Source organism: Macrotis lagotis, chromosome 1 (genome assembly GCF_037893015.1).
Source record: "Macrotis lagotis isolate mMagLag1 chromosome 1, bilby.v1.9.chrom.fasta, whole genome shotgun sequence".
Classification (NCBI taxonomy): Eukaryota; Metazoa; Chordata; class Mammalia; order Peramelemorphia; family Peramelidae; genus Macrotis; species Macrotis lagotis.
The window spans coordinates 161,241,108-161,268,960 of record NC_133658.1 but is presented as its reverse complement, the minus strand read 5'-3'; the positions used below and the strand labels follow the sequence as shown (position 1 = coordinate 161,268,960).

At 36.8% G+C, this 27,853-nt stretch overlaps 1 protein-coding gene across 2 annotated transcripts in view; it reads right to left on the bottom strand.

Annotated features, from left to right (window-relative positions):
- The window catches only part of ABHD12 (abhydrolase domain containing 12, lysophospholipase), a 143,944-nt gene that overhangs the window by 114,745 nt on the left and 1,346 nt on the right, over positions 1 to 27,853 (bottom strand). The window lies entirely within an intron of this gene.

The window sequence follows — 27,853 nt, the reverse complement described above, 5'->3', positions numbered from 1 at the left end:
TGCTAATTATCACTGCAGTAAAAGTCTGAGACTTGGTTCAAATCTTGCCTCAGACACTTAGCTGATCTTGGGCAAGTTATTTAAACTCTCTACCTCAGATTCCTCACCTGTAAAACATAGATAATGAGAGTAGCTAACACAGAAGATTGTTGTGAGAATCAAATGAGATAACATGTTTTGTATTTTACAAATTTTAATACTATCATTATCATAATCATCATAATCATTTTTGTTATGATATCATGATTATTCCAATAGCTTCATTATTGGTCTATCTACTCCTCTACTATCTACAATATGCCAAAGTGATTTTCATAAAACATAGATCTAATCTGGTCACTTCTTTGGTCAATAAATTCTGGTGGTTCCCTGTTCCTTCTAGTATCAAACACCAAAAACTTTTCACAATCTGTTTCCAAGTTACTTTTTTTCAGCCTCATACATTTGTCCCTTTCAAGTATTCTTCAGAATAGCCAAAAGTGGCTTTCTTATTGTTCCTCACATGACTTTCCATCTCCATTTACATGCTTTAAAACAGGCTGTTCTCCATGCCTAGAATGCACTTCCTTTCTCATTTGTACCCCCTGGCACTCCTAGCTTGCTTCGATGATTGGGGTATAAAATGCAGGGAGATGCTTCCTACCCAAGACCTTTCCCAATCCCCCCCACCCCAGTTAAGAGTGACTCCTTATGAAAAATTCATATCCTCTTTCCTGATAAGCTTTTCAAGAACAGACTATTTAATTTTGTCTTTGTAAACCCAGTGTCTAAGAATGGGGCCTGGAACACAGGAGGAGCTTAATAAATTCTTGTTCATTGAAAGGACTTACAACTCCCCATAAGAATCCTATTTAAAACATCTCAGATGAGTCAATGTCCAACCTCTGCTCAACTCTTCTAGTTGGGAGCTGTGTCATAAGGCAATGAATTCCATAGCTAGATACCTTGAAATTTTAGAAAGCTGTCCTTTATATAACACTGGTGAGTGGTGCTGTGTTACTCCATCCTTTGTGTTCCCTCCTCCTTTCTGGAAGGAGTGGAGCAATCTCTCAAAAATCTCTAGGTTCTTCTACCTAGTCTTCTACCTTGTTCACAGGGAGACTGGGAATATAATTGACCACACCCAGTTAAAAATAGCTTTAGACAATGGGAAATAAAATATACTATGGGGCCAATAGTCCTTTTCTCTGCTTTTCTATGGAGTTTATATCTGGTGAAAATTTATGAATATAGCAGCTCAAAGCCCCCCAATAAGGAAAAATCCCTAACATTCAAACAGAAATTTGGCTCTTTGCTCCAAGTGAAGTTCCAGCTAATCTCTGGGTTCTTTTCATTTGAGGTAAAAATCAAGATACAGGAACTGCTTTGATTTAAAAAACAAAAGCAAACAAAAACCCAAGAAGAATATATTAGCATACCTGTTGCCAGATAAGCAAGAGGAGGGAAAAAAAAGGACCTTTTGGAACTTTTCTCAGTCCTGAAAGTAACAATTATAACCAGCAGTTTCAGATCCAGTTCTCTATTCCCAGATGCCTACATGACTCTCCTTCATCTCTCCCTTCTATGATGCAATTCAGCTCTCCTTTTAGTTTCTCCTTTAGTCACTAATTCTTTCCAGTTTAGCTTATAAACCCTGGGTAAGGATGTGCTGCAGTTGTTTAGTTCATGTAGTTTCTCTCCTTCCTCAGAGTCTGACCTCTCTCTCAGTTGTGTTTCTTAATCAAAAAAAAAAAAAATTCCCAAGTATGACTCAAGTATCCTTTTTGGATCAGGGATTCTTGTCTTTCTGAACTACAAAACCCAGGATGCCTATCAGTTCTCAAATTCCTATTACATTTATAATGTTAACTCTACCTACTGTTTGGCTTGCTATTATCAGATTCTAAGCAGAAAGGAGCATCAGAAACTATGCAGGCTAGCCCCCTAATCTTATAATGAGAGGTCTAGGGATGTTAAATAATATGTCCAATAGGACTGGTATTTCAACAATGCTAAAACTCAAACCAAGATCCTTTGACTCTTAATCCAGCTGTCCGGAGATGCGGTATAAAATAAATCTTCCTCTTCCAGAGACAATCCATCAAGTATGAAAAACTAATACATCTCACATAGACTCCTATGTTTTTATTCTCTAGATTCACTGTTCCCTCAAGGAATTCATAAACTGATCATTCTGACCACCTTCCTCTCAAATACTCCATTTTTTAAGAGTCCCTCTAAAAACACGATGCCCACAAAAGAGCATGATTCTCTAGATGTGTTCTTGCCAAGTGAAAATATACCAGGATCACTACTTCCCTTTGTTCTGCAAACTACAATTCTTTTAATGTGGCCTGCTACCATAATAATTTTGGAGGCAGCTAGTTCAGTGCTGACTAATGATGAGTTCAAAATCAACTAAAACCAATTTTTTTTCCTACTCAGATTCCTTGGGACTTTTTGATATAAGAAAAGGAGTGAGGGGCAACTAGGTGGAGCAGTGGATAGAGCACTGGCCCTCGAGTCAGGAGTACCTGAGTTCAAATTCAGCCTCAGACACTTAATAATTATCTAGCTGTGTGGCCTTGGGCAAGTCACTTAACCCCATTGCCTTGGAATAAAAAAAAAAAGAAAAGGAGGACACAAAATAACCTAACAGGCTGATGAAATAACATTTCTGCATATTTATGAATTGCTTTAAACTTTCAAAAGTCTTTCCCTCACAAAATCCTGGAAAAAAAGTGATTTAATCCATCCATTTAAAAAAATCTATTTAAATCTAGTTATTTATTTCATAAATATTAGTGTTCAAGATATATATATATATATATATATATATATATATTTTTTAAAATCTCATTTAAACTCAAATGATTCAGAATTTGTGATTGTTTGGATGGGGACTCAGCAAAAAAAGTATCTTTTTACCAACTATGAAGAGAGTGTAACGGAAAGACCAGGGAAAGATTTTCCTAAGCAAGCCAGTTGACCAGCTCTCAAACATATTAGGGGAATTTATTATATTCTCTATAAATCGCTTTGTATAGTTTCTATGTTGAGATTTCCTCATGCTATAGTAAAAAAAAATCAATGAAGTGAACTCAAAGTTAAAATTTTTTTTTAAGTTAATGGGATTAAATACTCCTTAAATACAAGGCATGGTACAAGGTACTGTCCTAAGCTCTTGGGTTATGACATAAATTTTGCTTCCAAATTGCTTAATATAAGGTAGATCAAAATAAATTCAAAAGAGAACAAAGCAAAGAGATTTAAGAAATTTGCTACATATGAGTAGTTTCATCTTAGGGTACAGGATCCAAGAAAGATTTCATAAAGGGGACAGAACCCCGAACTGGGTCTTGAAGAAAGGAAGAGGCTTCAAAATGACATGGGAGAAAGAAACTGTATTTAAGTGGAAGGATCCATTCCAGAAATAAAGAATCAAAGAATTTTAGCTATCCCTTCCAGTTCTTCATCTTCTAAAAATATAGATGCAGACTATCTTTGTCATCACCTAAAACATGGAAAGAAATACTGAGTATATATCCCAGATCAACTGCCTAGGGCACTCTACTAGAGTCCCCCCCCCATCTTCAGTCCAAAAAGATATGGCACCTTGACTACTCTTGGAATCCAGTCATTTAACACATTCCAACTCACCTAAATGTACTATTATCTAGCTTAGGATATGATGGTAACTGAGAAATCTAAACTCACTTCAGAACTGCTGTGCTACCTAGTTATACATGGCAGGTTGCCACTATAACCATGTAATCTTTCTGCTTTAGAGTTCATTCACAGAGGTCTTGGAGATTCTTTGAAACAGTTGAAAAAATACTTAAAATTAAATTCCTCTAAAAGGCAAGAAACTAGCTTAACCAGGGAGGGCGAAAATGAGAAAATAAGATAGTCCACATATAATGATGGTCACACAGCAAACTTCTGTCTAGCTTCAAATTTTACAAAATAGTTTGTATAATATACAATGTCTTGTTGGGTCCTTATAATAGGAGCACATGAGCTGGATATTCCTGTCAACAGATAAGGAAGTTGAGATTGAGAGAGGCTGCGTAGATGGTCCATAGGGACATAACAATTCTAAGATGCAGTTTTTGAATCCAGGTCATTCCTGAATCAAAATTCAGCAATCTTTCCATTAGAGTATTCTGTCTCTTTTAACATAAATATAGAATACGTGAAGGGGAATAGTATACAAGCTGAAAGGAGAGGTTGGAGTCACACTGGGTTTAGAGAGTTTTATTAAATATTTTGTTTATTTTGAGTTTTACAATTTTTCCCCCAATCTTACTTCCTTTCCCCCTGCCCCCCACAGAAAGCAATTTGTCAGTCTTTACATTGTTTCCATGGTATACATTGATTCAAATTGAGTATGATGAGAGAGTAATTATATGTTTAAGAAAGAAACATAAAGTGTAAGAGATAACAAGATGACAATAAGATATCAGGTTTTTTTCCCTAAATTAAAGGAAATAGTCCTTGGACTTTGCTCAAACTCCATGGTACTTTATCTGGATACAGATTGTATTCTCTGCTGCGAGACAGCCCCAAATTGTCCCTGATTGTTGCACTGATGGAATGAGAGAGTCCATCAAGGTTGATCATTGCCCCCATGTTGCTATTTATAGAGTTTTGAATGCCAGAATAAAGAGTTTAAACTTCAAAAAAAAAAGAACAGAATTCAGGAAAGCAATTAATAGTCTAGAGGAGATGAGATAAGAGTATAAGAAGATTCTAAGATGAATTTAAGTTTGGGGAAGGAGGTAGGGAGAGGGGAAGGACCAGTCATAAGAGAGATCACAACACTAGAAACTATAGCATTTAGTAACTATTGTGAAAATACAATGAAATGAAGGAGAAAGGATCAAAATATTATACCAGTTTCTGACAAAGGATTCATTTCTAAAATATATACAGAGAACAGAGTCAAATTAAAAAAAAAGCCATTCCCTAATTGACAAATGGTCAAAGGATAAGGCAATTTACAGATGAGGAGATCAAAGCAATCCACAGTCATGAAAAATTGCTCTAAATCATTACTTATTAGAGAAATGCAAATTAAAGCTCTTCTCTTTCAGGTACTACCTCACACCTGGCCAATATGACCAAAAAGGATAATGATCATTGTTAAAAGGGTTGTGGGAAATCTGGGACACTACTACATTGTTGGTGGAGCTGTGAACTCATCCAACCTTTCTGGAGAGAAATTTGGAACTACGCCCAAAGGGCAACAAAAATGTGCATACACTTTGATCCAGCAATACCACAACGGGGTCTATACCCTGAAGAGATGATGAAAAAGAGAAAAAACATCATTTGTACAAAAATATTCATAGTAGCTCTGTTTGTGGTGGCAAAGAATTGGAAATCAAATAAATGTCCTTCAATTGGGGAATGGCTTAGCAAACTGTGGTATATGTATTTCATGGAACACTATTGTTCTGTTAGAAATCAGGAGGGACAGGAATTCAGGGAAGCCTGGAGGGATTTGCAGTGAACTGATGCTTAGTGAGATGAGCAGAACCAGAAAAGCACTGTACCACTCTAACAGCAACATAGGGGCAATGATCAGCCTTGATGGACTCACTCATTCCATCAGTACAACAATCAGGGACAATTTCGGGCTCTCTGCAATGGAGAATACCATCTGTATCCAGAGAAACAACTGTGGAGTTTAAACAAAGATCAAGGACTATTACCTTTAATTTAGAAAAAAAAAAAAACTAATATCTTATTGTCTGATCTTACTATCTCTTATACTTTATATTTCTTCCTTAAGGATATGATTTCTCTCTCATCACATTCAATTTGAATCAATGCATACCATGGAAACAATGTAAAGACTGGCAAATTGCCTTCTGTGGGGGGGGGAAGTAAGATCAGGGAAAAAATTGTAAAACTCAAAATAAATAAAATCTTTATAAACAACAAAAAAAATTACACCAAGGTTATATGTCTAAGTATAACCACTATTACAAATAAAGAAATTAGGGTTATAAGGTTTAAAAGACAAGAAGATGATGAGTTCAGATTTAGACATGTTGAATCTGAGGTACTAACAAAAAATTCCAATGGAAAATATCCAGCAAAGATTTGGAAATAATGAGACTAGAGCTTTGAAAAAGGTGGAGTTAGAAATGGAATTTTAGGAATCCTTTGTATGGAAACAATAATTAATGCCACAATGGCAGAAGGTGAGAGTAATATTGAAAAGAAGTAAAATGTAGATAGATTAAAAGAGGGTGCAGGAGAGGACTGTGGAAACCCATTTACCATTAAGCTATTGTCTAAAAAAAAGAGAAAGAAGGGGGAAAAGCAGGCAGCAGGTAAAAATTTGGGATTGGAGTACATTGTTAATGGAGATCCATTTGGGAAAACATTTTCAAAATTTTTCACATAATACCTATGGCTTTACTAAAGAGGAACCCATAGTTAGCAAAGTGTAAGCTAAGAGTCACAGTCTTTAGATAAGGAATCCCACCCTTTCCAGGGTAGTACTAATCCATAAGTAATAACTGGAACATATTCATACTGAAATCTGTTTGTAGTTTTAGTCTACCTTATTTCCTCAGCAAAGATAATACTCATGAGCCCTCACATGTAGAAGATGCCCAAAATTCATTTCCAGGACATTTGCTGTATTTAACTTCTTGGTTTTCAGGATGCAGCCATAAATTTTCTAAAATCCTTATTTAATACCACTAGCAAGAAAAATCATCTTATTCTTACCAAATTGAAAATTCTAAAGCTTAAAAAAGACCAGTAAGACAAAAATATTTTTAGCAGCCCTGTTTCTTGGTGGCAAAAAACTGGAAATTGAGTGAATGTCCATCAATTGGGGAATGGCTGAACAAATTGTGGTATATGTATGTTATGGAACACTATTGTTCTATTAGAAACCAGGAAGGATGGGAATTCAGAGAAGTCTGGAAGGATTTGCATGAACTGATGTTGAGCAAGAGCAGCAGAACCAGAAGAACACTGTACACCCTAAAAGCAACATAGGGTTGCTGATCAATCTTAATGGACTTGCTTATTTCATCAATGTAACAATCAGGGATAATTTTAGAGTATCTGTGATGGAGAATACCATCTGTATCCAAAGAAAGAATTGTGGAGTTTAAACAAAGACCAAAGACTATTATCTTTAACTTTTAAAAAAGTTATCTTATTATATAATTTTGCTATCTCTTTTATTTTTTCTTAAGGATATGATTTCTCTCAACACATTTTCAATTTTGATCAGTGTATAGCAGGGAAACAATGTAAAGACTATCAGACTGCATTCTGTGGGGGTGGGGGAGGGAAGTGAGATTGGTTGAAAAATTGCAAAATTCAGAAAACAAATTAAAAAAAAAAAAAAAAGAAAAAACACCAAGGACAATCCATAAATGGCTTTTTGTTTGAGAGGAAAAACAACAACAAAAATGTCAGAATTTCTTGGCAGAATTTTAATAAAAAGATAGCCTGCAGTTAGTGGGCCTTTCTTCTTGGAAAACATTGAATATGCTTCAATATTGTACTGAAAGCATGCTAGGCACCAAAACATCTGTCCTGTTTTTCCCAGAGCACTGCAAGTAAATGATTATTGGAAAAATATGTAGGAGTCAAGCTGGTTACATTTTTCAACCAGTAGCTAAGATAATACAGCCTCTGTATGTCAAAGAATTTGAATTAAAGTATTTTGGTAAAAATTTACAAACTACAGTTTTACTGGCTTATTTTTGTGGTTCATCCACAATAGACTGAACTATGCATTTTTTACTTGAATCAGAACATATTGGGCATGTGTGAACTAACAGCTTATTTGTTATAAAGTCATCTTCAAAACTGTACATTATTAATTTCCCCTTACCATCAAAGAGTCATCATTGCTGAGTTTATTTAAACCTCTCTTGAATCTCTTCATTTTATAGTTTCTATTACTTCCTACATGGAAATAAAATACTGCCTCCTTTTATTTGTCCTTGAAAGAATGGATCTCTATCTAGTTCTATGATTCTCAAAATGTGATGATCAAGTTCATCACTTTCATTAATGTATAAGATTTTAGTCATATCACTTCAAGGTCTGTCTTTCCAGGCTGACAAGTCTTTTTTTTTTAAACTATATACTAAATGACTAAAGTTTTCAAGATTTAAAGAGGACCTACTTCCAGAAATATTCCAGAATGTGTTTTGATATGTTGTCCAAATCAAACTCTGGTTTAATCCTAGAATTTTCAAGCTAAAGGAGGCCCTTAAGGATCATTTCTTATTTTACAGGTGAAGAAACTAAATACCAGAAAGCCTAAATGATTTGTCCAAAGCCACACAAGAGGTCATAGCAGTTTGGAGCTCAGGATTTAGGTCCCCTGATTCTCAGAACATTAATCTACCAAGCTATTATTCATATTTTAACTGTTTTTAGAGTCTACCAAAATGCCTAGAGTAAGACAGATGCTTAATAAATGCTGAGTAATTGATTTCACAAATTTGGAAATGGTCCAAAGAAGGACACGAGATATGAGGACAGACTAAATATTATTCCGTGCCAAATCTTTTCAAGATCTGAAAAATCTAATTTGTCTAAAAGAAAAAAGAATTCAATATGTACAAGAGAAATCCAGATGTTTTACTAAACTCTCTTGAAAAGTTGAAAGTATCAGTATTGGCATATTTCCAAAGTAAAAATTTTTCTTTCCAAGCAATGAAAAGTCCTTAATTTTACATTATATTAAACTTTTAGATGCAAAAGCCTTCTTATTTATATTCCCATATCTACAAGACTTATTCAAATACCACCTTTAAATCTGCAATTACTCATACTTTGCAAACCATTCTTAAATGACTAGCCTTTTGAGTGTGTATCTATGCAAATGCACATCTTATACAATGATAAAAATTATTTCTTATAGAACCATTGTCATCCACTTTTTTATTTATTTGTTGAGAGTAAAAGAATACCTTTAAAAATCTGGGGGGGAGCCTCATACACTTAATAATTACCTAGCTGTGTGGCCTTGGGCAAGCCACTTAATCCCACGGCCTTGCAAAAAAAAAAAACAACAACAAACCCACAGGGGTAAGAATCTGGGGGGAAGGAGGGAATTATCTTGAGCTTGGTATTCCAACCTGACATATGTTACAAGGGACTCAGTTATCTTTACACAACTTTCCTTTCAAAATACCAAATACCACAACATAAAGCCATTTCAAATGCTCGGTCATTTTGAGATATGGAAAATTATATTATTGTTCTGTTTTAAAAACTAAATCAAACTAGCCTGGTGTCCTTCCTAGCACCAATGATGCATATGTATCCACTGCCCTATTTAAATTGTAGCAATCAATCATCTGCAACTGTTCAGAGTGGTAGATGGTCTATGACCAAAACAAAATGCTTTAACCCAGTATTTCAGTACCTCAATGATTTGGGGCTACTTCTGCTACAGACTAACTCCTTCATGGCTAACTAAATGTCTTTAAGAGTTACTTTGGTCAAAAAAAAAATGATAATTTATTAGCAAGCAGCCAACCTAGCAATGAGCCTCAGTGAACTAACTAAACTGGTCTCTGACAGCAAACCTACACAGCATAACCTACCAGACCTAGAAGCAGAGGACAACATGCCCAAACTTGTACTCAGACCAACTATAAACCAATTCTGTCTCACAGTTGTTACAGGAGAATTTAATGGAAGATATGATCTTTATATTGTCACAAAATAGCACCCTGGAGACACAAACTCTCCCTAAATGTAACATAAATAATATTAATTTGAGATGATATAGGTCATTTCACTGGGATTACTCATTGAGTCTAATTTGAGAGTGTACAACAAAGTATCTTCCCTATTCTTTTGGGCAAAAACTGTTTTAAAGTCTCAGATAAATTCAACTCAGTATTAATTATCCCTTGACTATTTAATTATGTAAAACACAGTGTAAACAGGTCTAATACCTGACCCCTGAAGCAGGGATTTGTTTAGCTGCCTGGGAGCAAGTAGAGGCAGAGAGATTGGTCAAGAGAGTGGTAAGTTTTGACTAGGGCAACTAAGAAGACAGCTAAAGTGCTGAGGTTTTCTTTTTTAATGACTTGCTTAAGGTCACACAACAAGCTAACATTAGAGCAAAACTAGGTAAATAGCCTCAATAATGGGTTCTGGTCTAACAGGGTGCAAACATCATGTTCCTATGGACAAGTATTTGTTACATAAATAAATATGGATTGTACCTACTTTATAATTTTGTCCATGACAACCTTACCTATTAATCGGAAAGGTAAGATAATATGTGCTATAGAGTGATGCTATAAGATTTTTTAAAAATCATTTTAACTTCCTTAAAGAGCATCACTACACTAAAAATAAGATATGAAGTTTTTGGCTCTGTTGGTTGGAACATGTTATATTACTAACACCAAAATCAGCATTTTATTTCCTGAATAGGCTAGAGAGCCTTTTTTTTAAGTCCTCTTACATCATTCACCTTCTTACACCCACCATGTGACTCAATGACAACTGTCTTCATTGTGGCTCAGTTGTGTCCAATTCTTGGTGACCTATATGAGGTTTCCCTGGCAAAGATTTGAGTGGTTTATCATTTTATTCTCCAGTTCATTTTATGGTTGAGAAAACTGAGGCAAACAGTGCTACAAGGTTTGCCCAGGTTCACCCAGCTGGTGTCTGAGGTCAGATTTGAACTCAGGAAGAGGAGTCTTTCAGACTCCAGGTCTGTCACTCTCTTCATGGCCAACTACTTTCCTGATGTTCCTCAAAAAAGACCCTCCAAACTCTGGGAATTTTCATTAGCTGTCCCCCATGCAGAACACTTGTCCTCTTCACCTCAGTCTCTTGGCTTCCCTGCCTTCCTTTCAAGTCTCATCTTTTATATAACAGCCTTTCTCAATCTCTTTCAATTCCAGTACATTCCCTCTAACTCACATATGGCTTGTTTGTACAGAATTATTCTTCCCAACTAGACTGTGACTCCTCTAAAGAGCAGGAACTGTTATCCCGAGCTTGGCAAAGCATTTGGCACACAGTAAGTGCTTAATAAGCAATTCCTGACTGACACAGGCAAAATACATACTACAGCTCAACAGCTCAGAAGATATTTACTACTCTTCCTAAGAGGTATCAGATAATGAAAAATGGTGACACAAATATTGATGGAAGGTTTGCAAAGCACTGCACAGATATCATTTCGTTTGACCCTCCCCACAACACCTGGAGGCAAGTATTACAGATATTTGGATCAAACCCGTGATTCAACAATGGGGTAGAAATTCCTTCCACTATTGCAGATCAAGAAATCTCTCTGGCCTGTTTAGATATCTCTGTTTGTCATCTCCTCTATTAGAATGTGAGCTTCTGGAGAGCAAGAATGGTTCTTTGGGGTTTTTTTTTTTTTGGTAACACCATGAATTAGCATAGTGTCTAGTACATAATTTAATAAATGTTTTTTATTGTGATTTATGGATTTAGAGAGTTGCTTGGGGGTACAAAGAGGTTAAATGTTAAATGACTTTAGTATGTTAAGGTCCAATCCAAAATTAAGATTCTTCCTCACTCCAAATCTGGCATGCTAAACCCTCTCAGGTAAGAGTAGGCTTTACCTGAGCTATGCACAGCATCAAAAAAATCCTGTGTTCAGGTTATATATGTATGTGTGTGTGTAGTATATATAAATAATTTATATTATATATTTTACATTATTTGATGTTATAACATAATATACATTAAACACGCTGTCCTTAATAGAAAGCAGTTAGACTGTTTTATGCCACTCACTTACCAAACACTCCTCTCCCCTTCATTCCCCTTGTACAATCCTACCATGTAATGAAATAGTTATCTATAAGAACAGAATGAAATAGCTATGAAGAATAGAATATAAATCAGTTAATAAAACAAAACTGCCCCATTGGTCATGTTCAGCAATGTATGTTTCATTCTACACTTATAGTCTATCACCTCTAATTCAGGTACGCCTCACTGAAAGGTAACAATTAAAAAAAACAAAACAAAATATTCCAGAGACTCAAATCTTTCTATAATTTGAATAAAATTTGCATATCTGGAAGTTATAAATGCCACCACTCTAAAAAGAACATAATAGTAGTCCTAGAACACTGAAAACTTGTGCAACAATATAAGTTTTTGAATCTTTTGAATCCCAGGTCAATTTTCTTTCCAAGTTACCCAAATGTGAATTCAGTGAAGATAATGATGCAATTTCTTCTGCTATAATTAAGCTTCTATTAAAGATTTAAACATCTGTTAATTTTGTATAATTAATGCAAACAAAATTCAGCCCATATTCATTCAGGGGAAAAATCGCTTTTTTAAATTAAGAACCCTGTTTCAGAGAAAACAGCCAAACCAGGCCAGGACTTGGCTACTGAGGGAAGGGAAAAAATATTTATCAAGTGCTTACTGTACACCAAGCACAATGTTAACTGCTTTATGGATAATATCTCCAAAACTGCTAAATGTTTATTAAAATAAAACCCAATTGTATAAAAAAGTAACTGAGTTATTCCTATAACTAAATTAACTGAAACAGTTCTGAGCATATATAAGAGCATCCCAATAATAGCTGATTGAATGAAAGAAGCAAGAGACTGGATTCAATTCAAACATTTATTAAGCACATATTACAAGCAAGGCATTGAAAGAGATAGTAGAATAATGAAGAAAAAATCCTCAAAGAGCTTATATACCACTCAGGAACAGATTAACAAATATGAGCTTGTTTAAGGGAAGAAAATGTGCAAATGAAGAGGGCGATCAGAAAAGGCTTGGGGGGATAAGGAAAGGTTTCGAGAGGTGAAGAAATCAGGAAAGACTTCTGGGGGGTCAGGAAAGGTTCTGGGGCTAGGGATCAGGAAAGGTTTCTAGGGGGTGGGGATAAGGAAAGGCTTTCTGTGGGAGGAAGCAATGGTGCTGAACCCGGGAACCAAGAGGTGGAGATCAGGTGAGAGCTCAAAGAATAACAAGGCAGTACAGACAGCCTGCCTCAAAAATGGGGACTACAGAATTTGGGAACAGAAAGTGTTGACCTCTTCAAAGGTCATTGGATGTGTCCACATCCTCAAGGGAAGATTCACATTTGTGGAGGTCCTGGCATAACTGATAAGGCTCAAAGATTCTAGGTGTGGGAGGAACTATCCCTTTGGGATGTCCTCCTGGACATACCTCAGAGTGGGTGTGAATGATATCCACCCTCATCCTAGGATGAAGATCTCTACCTTCCTTTGATGGACAAGCCAGAGATGGCTTTTCAAATCCTGCTTTCTGAAAGTAAAAAGTACAAGTATCATAGTTCCCCAACATATCTTTGGGGGTTTGACTTTCTACTCAGACCCTCCCCACATGTACCTGCATAATCTGCAAGCTTAAAGAATATTAATAAACTTTTATATTAAGTTAATTCTATTTTGCTCTTTCTTAAGAAATTCAAATCCTGCCTCAGAAACTTACTAGCAGTGTGACCTTGGGCAAATAACTTAATCCTGATTGCCTTGCATCCAGGGCCATCTCCAGTCATCCTGTTTCATATTTGGCCCTGGATCCAGAAGACCTCAGAGGAGAAAGTGACAGCACAGCAACCTCTCAGTCAAATCTAATTCACATGCATCTCATAGCATCGCCTCCTGATATCATGGTCTTCTTCAAGAATGAAGGTCAAACATCATCATCAATCTAATTACTTTTTTAAGGCCAAATCTCAGTGAGGAATCCTCCTCAAAAGTGTGCCAGTTTCTGTGGATTATAGACTGATTAGGGACATCTGAGGTGTCCTAATTAAATATTTCCTAGATGTGGAAACCAAGGCCCAGAAAGTTTAAGTGACCTTTTCAGTGCAAATATGATTTTATTTTTCTCCCCAAAAATCACCAATGACTTTCTGCTGTGTATAAAACAAAGTCTAATCTAACCCTCACAATCTGGCTATAATATGTGAAGGATTGGATAAGGCATAGGGAAAGGTTTTCTTTACAGAAGAGAAGCATTTAGGGAAAAAAAAAGATTATGTGAATGAGGCAAGAATGCACAAAAGAACTATGGAAGAAAGATCTTGACAACACTGATAACCAGGATGGTATAGTTACTGACCTACAGACATTCTGAAGAATGAAGTTAAGTGGGCCTTAGGAAGCATTGGTAACAATAATACTAGTGAACCTGTATGTGGGACAAAAACAACAGTTAGAATCAAAAATGTAACAACTAACTGGAGCCCAACAAAACTGTAAGGTGTCACCTTATTTAACCTAGGTGTACAGTATATCATGTAAAATATCAGCCTAGATAAAAGCTGGAATTAAGGTTTCTGGGAGAAATAAAAACCATCTCAGATATACAGACTATACCATTCTGATGGAAGAAAATAAAAAGGGACATCTAGGTGGCTTAGTGGATAAAGCACGGGCCCTGGAGTCAGGAGTACCTGGGTTCAAATACAGTCTCAGACACTTAATAATTACCTAACCCTGTGGCCTTGGGCAAGCTACTTAACCCCATTTGCCTTGCAAAAACCTAAAAAAAAAAAAAAGTCTCTTGGTGAATGTGAAAAAGGACAGCATAAAAGCTGACTTGAAATAAAAAAAAAAAACCAAGATCTTGGCAACTGGTTCTATCACTTCCTGACAGAGGAAAAAGAAATGGAAGCAGTATCAGATTTTATATTCTTGGGCTCAAAGATCACGGCAGATGGCAACTGTAGGCATGAAATTAAAAGATGCTTGCTCCTTGAAAGGAAAGCTATGGCAAATCTGGACAGCATACTAAAAAGCACACATATCTTCTTGCTGACAAAATTCAGTATAGTCAAAGCTATGGTTTTTTCCTAGTAGCACTATATAGCTTTTCTTTTTTTAAATAAAGTGAAGTCCCACAAAATTAACACTTTTGAATTGTGTACTAGAAAAGATTTTTGAGTTCCCTTTGCACAGTCAAAATATCAAGTCAATACGTAAAGAAATTAATTCAGACTATTCACTGGAAGTTCAGATACTGAAACTGAAGCTTAAATACTCAGACCACATGAGAGGAACACAGGACTCAATGGAAAAGACTGATGATGGGAAAGACTGAGAGCAAAAGAAAAAAGGGACAAGAGTTGATCAAATGACTAAATGGTATCAGGGAAACAACAAACATGAACTTGGGCAAACTTTGAGAGATAGTGTAGGTATATATATATATATATATATATATATATATATATATATATATATATGTACTGTGGTCCATAAGGTCATGAAAAGTCTGACGTGGTGGAATCATTAAACAAGGACATAAGCAGGTGAATTATGAAAAGTACACTGACCTCATAAGCAGTTATGCAAAAAAGAATGACCATACAGAACTCTACTTTATAGTTCACAATGTTAGCTATTAGCATTCCTCCTCTAATAGCACAAGCTTTTTTTTACAGGTTCTACCAAGTTGGAAAAGCCATGTAGGAAAATTTAAAGTCCAAAGACCAATCAAAATTCAGAAAGGCTTACTGTCATCTCTGAAGGTAGAGCAGGACTGTGATTTCAAGTGTTGGAAAGTAGACATGCACACTCTAAATTACAGATGCTGGAATTATTATAATCGTTGAGAGGTTTGGAATTGTAATTGGGCAAGTCATTTAACTACTCTGTGTCCTCTTCCATAAAGGGGAGATAAGAAATTCAATCACCAATAGCTCAAGGGCATCTTAAAGAGCATCTAAACTATGGCCTATAGTTGTTTTTAGTAGGTTTGCTTGTTTTTAGGGAGAGTAAAACAGTTTCTCTTGGAAGAGAGTGGGGAAAACCTAGTTAACCATTTCAAAGGTTAAGTCAAACATGAATTAAAAAAACCTATAAGAGCTAAGTTCTTGGGACAATGTGTGTGTGTGAGAGAGAGAGAGTGTGTGTGTGTGTGTGAGAGAGAGAGAAAATGAGCATTCACATCTGGAGTGGCTGAGGCAGGACAGAAAAATATAACAAGGACACCAATTTAAAAAGACAAGCTTATTTGAAAGTAGAGAGCCCTAATAATAGGGCAAGATCAAGAAAGGTCTCTTGGGGCGGCTAGGTGGTGCAGTGGATAAAGCACCGGCCCTGGAGTCAGGAGTACCTGGGTTTAAATCCAGTCTCAGACACTTAATAATTACCTAGCTGTGTGGCCTTGGCCAAGCCCACTGAACTCCAATGCCTTACAAAAAAAAAGGTCTCTTAAAAAAAAGTGTTGTGGGGCGGAGCCAAGATGGCAACAAGAAAGGATTAGGTCTTAGGAGCTCTCTGACAAAACTCATAAACTAAGGACTCTAAATTTTCAAGAGACAGAACCCACAGAAGTACCCAGTTCTCCTACTCAATGAGGCAGTTCTCCTACTCAAGGTGACCTGGAAAAGAGCAGAAAGGCTCTGCTCCCCAGGGTCGGAGGGGCGGCCCGCCAGAGGGGTGGCCCGCCAGAGGGATAGAACTTCAGCCTCCCTGAGGCAGTCCCAGGGCACTGGGAGCCTCAGCTCTCAGCAGCGTGGGAGTTTTCTGCCTGTGCCCCGGGAAGCACTGGCACAAATTGGGGGAACAGCAGGGGACCTCTGCCAGACCGAGCACGTGAAGCCCAGCCCTCAGGGCACACAGCAAGCAGTGTGGCCACTGCATTCTAGATCCAGGAAACAGAAGCAGGCTGAGCCTGTAAGCAGGAGCACCCAGGCCCCCCCCCCCATAGAACAGCAGGGGCCCCCCACCTCAGCCCCATGGCAGAGGGGGGGGGAGCTTGTGGTCATTTGCAGACCAGGAGGGAGGACAGAGCCTCACACACTGAGACCCTTGTGGGAGTGTCCCAAAAGCTCAGGAAGCACCCCAAAACCAGGCCCAGGCTGGGAAAATGAGCAAGCAGAGAAAAAAAGAACACCATTGAAAAATATATTATCTATGATCCCAAGAAGGATGAATATACTCAGTCTGAAGATGAGGAAGCACAAGCTCCTGCATCTAAAGACTCCAAGAAAAACAGAAATTGGGCTTAGGCTATGACAGAGCTCAAAAAAAGACTTTGAAGATCAAATGAGGGAGTTAGAAGAATAACTGGGAAAAGAAAGGAGAGAGATGCAGGAAAAACATGAAAATGAAGTCAGCAGCTTAGTCAAGGAAATCCAAAAAAATGCTGAAGAAAATAACATGCTAAAAACCAGCTTAGGTCAAATGGATAAAACAGTGCAAAAAAGTTATTGAGGAGAAGAATGCTTTAAAAAGCAAAATTGGCCAGATGGAAAAAGAGGTAAGAAAACTCTCTGAGGAGAACAAATCCTTCAGACAAAGAATAGAATTCAGGGAGATTGATGAATTTACCAGAAATCAGGAATCAATACTTCAAAACCAAAAAAATGAAAAATTAGAAGAAAATGTGAAATATCTCATTAAAAAACAACTGATATGTAAAACAGACTTAGGAAAGATAATGTAAAAATTATTGGAATACCTGAAAGTCATGATCAGGAAAAGAGCTTTGACATCATTTTCAAAGAACTGCTATAGGAAAATTGCCCTGATATTCTAGAAGCAGTGGGCAAAATAGAAATGGAGAGAATCCACAGATCCCCCCCCACCCCGAGAAAGAGATCCCAAAAAACCAACCCCTAGGAATATTATAGCCAAATTCCAGAGCTCCCAAGTCAAAGAGAAAATATTACAAGCAGCCAGGAGGACACAATTCAAATATCATGGAGCTGCAGTCAGGATCACACAGAACTTAGCAGCAGCTACATTGGAAGCTCCTAGGGCTTGGAATATAATATACCAGAAGGCAAAAGAGCTTAGAATGCAACCGAGAATCAACTACCCAGCAAAACTGAATGTCCTCTTCCAGGGAAAAAGATGGACTTTCAATGAACCAGGGGAATTTCAAATGTTCCTGCTGGAATGGCCAGAGCTGAACAGAAGGTTTGATCTTCAGATACAGGACTCAGGTGAAGCATAGAGATTGGAGGAGAGGGGGAAAATATGAGGGATTTGATGATGATGAACTGCATGTATTCCTGCATAGAAAAATGATACTGATAATACTCATATGAACCTTCTCAGTCAATAGAGCAGGTAGAGGGAGCTTTTATAGTTGAAGCACAAGAGGAAGCTGAATTCGAAGATAAAATATGGAGTAAAAATGGAGTCAATAGAAAAAAGGGAAATGTAATGGAAGAAAGAAAAAGGAGAGGGAGAATAGGCCAAGATATTTCATATAATAAGATTTTTCTTTATTACAATGAGCTATTGCAATGATATAGACGGGAGGAAGGCAAGGGGGAATGAGGGAATCTTCGCTCTCATCAGAGGTGGTTAGGAGAGGAAACAGCATATATACTCAATGGGGTATAGGCATCTGGAGTAAGAAGGAGGGGGGAAGGGGGAAGGGGGGGGTGATGTGAGTGATGGAGGAGAAGATGGACCATGGGGGGAGAGTGGTCTTTTTTATTTCTTGCAAGGGGCTGGGATTGGATGGCCTGTCCAGGACCATAGGGTCAGGTGGATGCTGGGCCTAAGGGGTGGTATGGGGGCTCAGGGCCTCTTGGCCCCAGGACCAGGGATCTGTCTGCTGCACCACTCAGCAACCCTACAGCAGAGTCAGAGTGAAAGGAGAGAGAAAAATATAGTACATGGCAGTGGAGAAATACAAAAGGAGGGAGTTGCAATCAGCAATGGCAACAGTGGAAAAATATGGAAGTAACTTTTGCCATGGACTTATAAAGAATGTGACCCACTCATGACAGAGTTGTTAGTGTTGGAACAAAGACTCAAGCACATTTTTTATTATTATTATTATTTTGGGGGGGTGCAGGGCAAATGGGGCTGGGTGGCCCACTGGGGGCGGCATAGCAGGGTGATTGTTGGGTGTCTGAGGCTGGATTTGGACCCAGGTGCTTCTGGCTCAAGGGCCAATGCTCTGTCTGCCACCTAGCCACCCCTACTATTATTACTATTTTATTTTATTTTGGATTTTTTTTCTTTTTTGGTTTTTGCAGGGCAGTGGGGTTCGGGTGACTTGCATGTCACACGGCTGGGTGATTGTTGGGTATACGGGGCCGGATGTGGGCTTGGATGCTCATGACTCTAGGGCTGGTGCTCTGTCCACTGCGCCACCTGGCCATACCTACAATTATTACTATTATTTTTTTTATTTTAACTTTTTTTCCTCTCCCCTTTACTTTATCGCTCAAGTGAGTCTATATTTTTTGTTTACTCTTAAACAAGAATATTTTATTAATGTATAAAAAAAATTTGTACAAAATGAGAATATTAAATATAAAAAAAAGTATTGTACCTGAAGTGAACCTTGAAGGTGAAAAAGTATTCTGAAAGGCAGAGATGAAGAAGAGATGAAACCTTGATATGGAGAAAAGCCTATGGAGAGGGCCTAGAAACAAGAGACTACATGTAGACTATGGGGAAAGAGGTATTAATTCATTTTGGCTGGAATGCCAAGTGTGAGTGACATAAGATGTCTGAGAAGGGATGATTCAACACCAGAGAGGGGAGAGAAGTTTGTATTTTATCCCAGTGGCATAAGAAAACTGAAGGAAAAGTGGTAAAATCCTTGCATTGAGAATTTAATTTGATTCAATATTCATTTATTAAGTAACAGGTATGGACACAGCACTGCACAAAGTTCTAGAGATTCAAGACAAAATTCAACAAAATTCAACCCTGTTCTCAAGGAACTTATGTTATTTGAGAAGTGTGCTAATAATTAAACACAAAGTTTCTACGAGGAAACATTTATATGCATTTATATAAATTAAATAATACAAAAAGACTATATTTATGTAAATACAAAAAAATTCAAGTTAGGGAAAGCAGCAGAGTAATGATCAGGAAAGGTTCATGTGACAGCACTTGAAGTGAACCTTTTAAGGGAACTAGTCATTTTAAGATCGAGAAAATCAATTTAGAACAATGTATTTTTAAGGGGCAATTCATAGAGAAGCAAAGAGGCAGAATTTGATGTGATGCATAGGAAACAACAAGATGCCCAATTTCCCTGGAATAGTGTGTATAAGGGGAAATAACATAAAAATCAAGCTGGAAAGATAGGTTAGAGATATTATGTAAGAGCTTTAATGGATAAAAAAGTATGTATGACCCAGAGGAATTGGGAGCCACTGATGCTTCTTAAGTGGAAGACTGACAGGGCTGGAATGTGTTTAAGGATTATCAATTGGGGGGGGGGGCAGCTAGGTGGTGTAGTGGATAGAATACAGGCACTGAAGTCAGGAGGACCTGAGTTCAAATTCAGCCTTAGGCACATAATAATTACTTAGCTGTGTGACTTTAGGTAAATCACTTAACTCCATTAATAGTAGCAACCAGAATGCAGATAGGGTAACAAAGTTATATGGAGTAAAATTCACATGGGAAGCTATTTTGACAGCTGTCAAAAGTACAACAAAAGAACAGCAAGATTGTACTTGGGCAGATTAAGTTATTAAAAAAAATTTTAAGTAAAGAAAAAAAGATTATCAATTTGTAAAGTGAGTAGAAAAAGAGACCAATGAGGAAGCTACCGTTACAGTCCAAGAAGTCATAAGAGCCTGAAATAGGTTAGTAGTCTTATGAATGCAAAAGAAGAAACAGATGTGAATGGAGAAGGGATAGATGTAAAAGATACTGTAGACTGGAATGATTCACAAGATTTGGTAACTGAACAGATAATAGGAGTAGGGGAGAGTGATGGTCAAACTTGGATTACTAGAAGGATAGTAATATACACAATATAACTAGGAAAATTCAGAAGAGGGGCTAATCTAGACTAGAAGATAATAAATCCCCTTTTAGATATATGGAGTTTGAGGTATCTATGGGACATCTAACTGTATATATTCAGCAGTTGATGTAACAGTGAAGATAATTAGTACTATGAAAACTGGTTATAAAGATTTGAGGATTGGGGCGGCCAGGTGGCCCAGCGGATAAAGCACCGGCCCTGGAGTCATGGGTACCTGGGTTCAAATACAGTCTCAGGCACTTAATAATTACCTAGTCATGTGGCCTTGGGCAAGCCACTTAACACCATTTGCCTTGCAAAAACCTAAAAAAAAAAGATTTGAGGATCATCACCAAGAGTGTAAAATGACAAGAGAAAAGGACCCCAGGACAGAGCTCTGGAACAGGAATGGCTGATGATTTAACATAGCAGACTAAGAAAGCAGAGATGGAAAGAACTATACGATGCTTGATTATACTCCATGGTCTACTTGTTTAAGAGTTAGTACTATATATTGTAGAAGAGAGCAAACTGCAGGAACCAGTAGCAACAATGAGAGATGATAGTGAGAGACATCAATCAGGGACCTAGTTATGAAAGAGAAGCATGAGTAAACAGTGTCATGAAAATCCAGAGAACAGAGCATGAAACAGAGGAGGAAACAGGCAGTCAAAAGTTCTCTAAGTCAAATGCTCTAAGGAGGTCAATAAGGTTGAGGCCTTAAAAAATGGGCATTAGATCTAACAATTAATTACTGGTATCCCTGGAAAATGGAAATTGAAACCCTGAAATTCAGTAGAGTGGTAAGATCTGAAGTAAAATGGGAAGGGAGAGAAAAATGAGTGGGATGTGAGGAAATGGAGGTAAGGATATGTATATGACTTTTTCTAGGATCTGGGTTGTAAAAAAGTTCCATTCTTCAACTATTTCCTAATAACTCTATCCCTGATTCCCTCCAGTCACTCCTCCCTCCATTAGAATGAGTGTATAACTTCAAAGAAGTGATTTAAGATGGAGGGGGAATAGGGATAAGAAGTTATGATCTGGGAGAAAAATTCCTGTATTCTGACTGACAGAGACTTAGATTATGGGTAATGCTGAGATAGATGGTATTACCTTACCAATGTGTCTCTGAGTTGAAGTAAAAAAGATAATGATAATGGAAGATGATAAAGTTGATAAAGTACTAAGGCCAAGGTATGAGGGAAACAACAATATGTATACTGAAGTCTCCAAGTTTGAGTGGAGGGGAAAGGAAACCTGAAAAACCAAGTATTAGATGTTTTAGGAAAGAAGAAAGAATGACCTATGATTGGAAGATAATAGTAGCAACCAGAATGTAGATAAGGTAACAAAGTTATAGGGAGTAAAATTCAAATAGGAGGCTATTTTGACAGCTGTCAAAAGTACAACTAAAGAACAGCAAGATTGCACTTAGGCAGATTAGCTTATTAAAGTAGTGCAGTCAAGAGATAATAAGGGCCTGAACTCACTGGTGAAGATTATGTGAATGGAGAAAAGGATTTTGATTGGAGAGATGTAGTGATCAAATTGATGGTACTTGGCAAAGGATTGGAAACAGAATGTAAAGAAAAGGGAAGAGTCAAAGATGAACCTGGGTGACTGGAAACGAAGTCTGGAGAGTTGGGGTTTTTTGTTTTGTTTGATTTTTTTGAAGGGAGAGGAGAGAGATTCTTTTGGGATATGCTGAATTTGGTATGCCCATTGGGATATCAAGATGTTTTCTCCAGGCAGGATGATCTGGAATTCAAAAGAGACTGTTTTGAAAACTGTACATTAAATACTACCTAAATGTATGCAATTAATAAAGACAATTTGTATTAGTTACCTGCATCTGTGTCTTGTTTCCTCTATAGACTATACACTTTGTGGGTAAAGGGGCCATCCATTCTGTATCCCAGCATCCAACATAAGGCTTATACATGTAACAGGTACACAATATATTTGTAAGCATGAAATATGTTTCATTAATAATAATTCACATTTGATAAAAAAAGAATTATTAAAAAAAAAGGGGGCGACTAGGTGGCACAGTGGATAGAGCACTGGCCTTGGAGTCAGGAGTACCTGAGCTCAAATGTAGCCTCAGACACTTAATAATTACCTAGCTGTGTGGCCTTGGGCAAGCCACTTAATCCCATTGCCTTGAAAAAAATCTAAAAATAAAAAAAAAAAGAATTGTAAATAATAATTCACATTTGCATAGTGTTTTAAGGTTTGGAAAATATTTCCTTATAGCAAAAGACATGTTGTAAAAGCACTAGGATGGGGTCTAAATCTGTAATTTCACTTACCCCCTTCTAAAAATGCAAATACAGGTCAACACCTTCTATTCAAATTTTTGGCTTAAGAGAGTGACCCTGAGCAAGAGTGTCAAATTCAAATAGAAAATAATCTCTGTTTTGCATTGACTTAGAAAACCACAAAACAACATGGTCTATTATTATACTATATTATTATTTATTTTGTTCAACATTACTCAATTACAGTTCAATCTGGTTCTACAAACTGGGGAGTCTTAACACCTCTGGCCCTAGAACAGGTGTCAAATAGGCAGATTCTAGATAGCATAAAAGAAATTAATTATTACTACTTTGCAAATAACAAAGGGATTCAGATGAGGAAGCTGAGGCTCAGAGAAATTAAGTGACTTGCCTTTTGTCACATAATTATAAAGTGCCTGATGCTAGATTTGAACTCAGGTCTTGATTCAAAATGCTTTCACTACTATGCCATTATTCTTCAATGGGACTCATTATTTGAGAGTATGACTTCCTTAATAAAAATGGTAAACTGGAGACAGTTTTTTTTATTAAATTATTTTTGATAACTGTTTGGCATTCAAAGCATTTCACAGTCTCCTCCTACCTTCCTAGTCTTCTCAGGAATTACTCTATCCTCTCCACCATCCTCCTTCACACTTTCATCCAGTGACATTGACCTTGCTATTCCTCAAAAAAAGACACTCCATCTCCCTATTCCACAAATTTTTAATTGGCTGTTCCCTATGCATGGAAGGTTCTGCTTTCTGACTTCCTTCAAGTTCCAGCTAAAATCCCATCTTCCTCAGAAGACCTTTCTCTACTCCCTTGGATTTCTAGTACCTTCCCTCTGTTGAATATTTATAATTTATTCTGTACTAAATCACTCTTGTTTGTTCATAATTGTTTGCATTTTGTCTCACCCATTCTGTAAATTTAAAAGTAGGGACGGTATTTTGCCTTTCTTTGTATCCTCCAAGGCTTTGTATAACACCTTCCAGAGATAGAAGATACTTAATAAATGTTTATCAACTGACTGAAAGATACATTAAATGACATCAGATTATAAACAGAACTAGAAGCTATTTTAGAGGTCATCTGGTCCTATCCCCAAATTTTATAATGAACAGACAGAAGTTCAGAAAGGTCTGCATTCTAAAGAATGGTTGAGTTTACTACCAGGAATTAGTGATGAATATGTATAAAGTAGTAAAGTTTGAAATTTTGAAATATTATATACTTGAAAATGTATTAATTAACATTTACTTTTTTTAAGGTTTTTTTTTTGCAAGGCAATGGGGTTAAGTGGTTTGCCCAAGGTCACACAACTAGGTAATTATTAAGCGTCTAAGGCCAGATTTGAACTCAGGTACTCCTGACTCCAGGGCTGGTGCTCTATTCACTGCACTACCCATTGGCCCCTTCCACTGCACCACCCAGCTGCCCTTTCCACTGCACCACCTAGCAGTCCCTAATATTTATATTTTTTAAAGTAACATTGTGGGGGGCGGCTAGGTGGCGTAGTGGATAAAGCACTGGCCTTGGAGTCAGGAGTACCTGGGTTCAAATCTGGTCTCAGACGCTTAATAATTACCTAGCTGTGTGGCCTTGGGTAAGCTACTTAACCCCACTGCCTTGCAAAAAAAAAAAAACCTAATAAAAAAAAGTAACATTGGTGATTTTTTATTCCTTTCTCCCCTACACTTCTCATAGTCAATCAATTTCTCTTCTTTCTATTCCTGACACCACAGTAATAACTATCAGAACTATGATTGCATTAGTTTTTTTGCTCATTTTCCCATCTTCACTCCCCTCATCTCTTCTTCATATAGTATACTGTCAGAATAATTATTTCAAATATAATCATACAAATACACATACATCACTGCTTGAAATTGCATTGGATTCCTATCTCACACTATTTCTTTATTGCACAAAAAGTTCAAACTTCTTATGTTGGCATTCTGGTATCTATAGTAATAACAACATTTTCCAGGATTATTTTATATTACTCATCTCCACACTCTTCACTCCTATTAAACTTTACTACTGTTTGCACCCCAAGACATGACCTGAATTCTGTAGTCTCCACTCCTTCCTTTAGATCATTCTTTATGCCAGTTCAATTTCTATTCATCTTTTAAAGTTACATTCAAAGTTGACCTGTTCAGACCCTCCACAGATCCCTATAGTGTCCTTAACTTCTTTTCCTTTCAAGCTTACATAGAGTTTCATTTTATAGTTCCCTAATATACTACATATTATCGGGTAACCTGCTCGTTCCTGGTTTTTTGAGGCTTTTCCCCCCTATCTTCTCCACAACAATCTCAAAAAAAAAAAAACAACTAACTACTATCTGATATAGAGATCTTCACAAAGTAGGCACTTAAGGTAGAATCACGGAATTCTGTAAAATCATGGAATTCAATAGGCCTCAGGAGTCATCCAACCCTGGCTATTTATTTCCTAACAAAAATCTCTTTACAATATATACAACAAATGATCATCAAGATTTGGCTTGAAGGTCAATGAATACAGGCCCCCACTACCTCCAAAACTTCAATGCCTGGGAAATCTTCCTTTGATCTGGCCTAAAGCTGTATGTCTGCAAATTCTATGTCAATCTGCCTTCTGGGGACAAGCAATCCCTCTATCTCTTTGAACACATGAAGAGAGAGCAATCAATACCTGAACACAGATTAGTTTAGCCCTGTAATTCTGTTACTATTTTCAGTACTTTGATCCATTATCAATACAAGCCATTTCAAAGTCCTAGTTTTCCTACTGAGAAAAGAATTTCAAAATAACCCCACCAAATTCAAGTTCACTTGTGTGTCCCACTATATCACCGTGATTGAATTCCCCAAATTAAAAGGTAAGAATCTTCAGTAGCTCCTCTCATTGGCAATCTAGAGAGAAGGGGTGATCTGCATCATTTTATTGGACTGAATTTCAGAGTTCTCATTTTTACCAGAGTTCCATAGAGTCTTCTCCTAGTCCAGCAATTCACACAAGGCAGCCTCAAACATATAATCAACTTCTCTTCCAGGTACTTTGTATTTAAGGAACCCACAGGGAATTTATCCTCTAAGATATTTGCTAGCTTTGAAGAAAATGCTGAGTAGCTTTATGAAGATAAACAAGTCAAATGATAACATCCAGAAGTCTTTACTTCAAAGCCATCTCTGCATTCGGCTAAAATAAAGGATCATAACAATTTTTGTATCATGGACCCTTCTGGCACTCCAGTAAGGTCTTTGGACCTCTTCTTAGAATAAGGTTTTTAAATGCAAAAAAAAAAAAAATATAAAAGATTACAAAAGAAACCAAGATAAATATATCAATATAAAGTTATACAAACTTATCAAATATAATTGAGATCAATATAAAGTTATATATAAATATGTAGATTTTACATATATACGTGTGTGTATTTAAGTTCATTTACTTGTGGTTAAGAACCCATGCAAAACCTATTTCAAAGGAGGGGGGCCTAAATGCCAAGTTCTACCTCCATTTACATCCCACAGTCTGAGAGATGGGGCAGAAACAAAACCTCCAGGCTCTGTTTGAAGAACGTAATTTAACTGAGCATGACTTTGTCTATCACCAAAGGTACCAGTCACTCAATTTACTGAAAGCTTGATTAGTTCAATACATAGTGTCCTTACACATCATTTAATATATATAAGAACTATTCTGGTCATTTTATTTTGAAAAAATGGTTCAAATCTCAGATAAGTTTTATGGCTGGTCTATTTCTAAATAAGTTAATGCTAGTTAGGATGTTTTTTGGTTTTGGTTTTTTATAAGAGACTATAAGAGTGGACTTGTTTCACAAAACACCTTGACCAGATGCCAGCTGTCTTTACACAAAAAACAAAACCTTTTAGTCAATACTCATCTGGGATAACTCTGAACTACTGACCTAGGGAATAAATGGCTTTCATGGTATGCTTGAAACGTCTTGCATTTAAAGTAATAAGACAAATTTTTTTAAGGGAATACTTAGCTACACACTTTTTACTCTTATTTGGCTAACATCTTTGACATCAACCCAAAAAAGCAACTTCATTCATAATATTCCTAATAATCCCATAATTCTAATTTTTAGAAATGTGAACATGGGATATTACAATTATTCAATTATACTTAATATACTCTGATACTTTTTTATTTATACTTAATATACTTTGCTATAAACAGCTAAATATTCCACCTAAAAGACTGGTAATTTGGAAAGAAATTATGTGTATGTCTCAAATTTGAGACCACCAGTTCTGAAGTCTACTGATGCATAAATGTATCCTGAGATTACCTAAGGGAAAAATTGTAGCCAAAGAATAATTACCATATTCAAAGGTGTTCCTAAGGAGGCTTATCCACCTGGCTAATTTTCAAATACCATAAGCTACCTGAATATACCAAACTGTAGATTTTGTTAGCCAAATGAGAATTTAATAGCATTCTTTTCTGAGAGCAAATCTCTGGAAATGTATAAGGCTTCTGACTTTTTTTTCCCCAAAAGATTGTGTTATACCATGCAATGGATCATGTTTTATTAATTATAAAATGGGGAGGGTCAATAAAATTCCTTAAGTTTTTAACTTTTGTGAACTCTCTTTTGCATAAACTGAGATATAAGGATAGTTGGGTGGGTGTTTCTGTTTTTAATTTAAAATGACCTGGACTCACAACTGTGTCTACCCTTTTCCAGGTCACCCCCCTTCCAATCTACCTTTGATTCTTGAGTTGATTCCTTTTCCTTTTCCTTCATATTCTATCACTCCAAAGGTTCTATTACCAAACCTTCCCAGCATCTTAATTTATGGGGAAGTGGATAGCAAAGA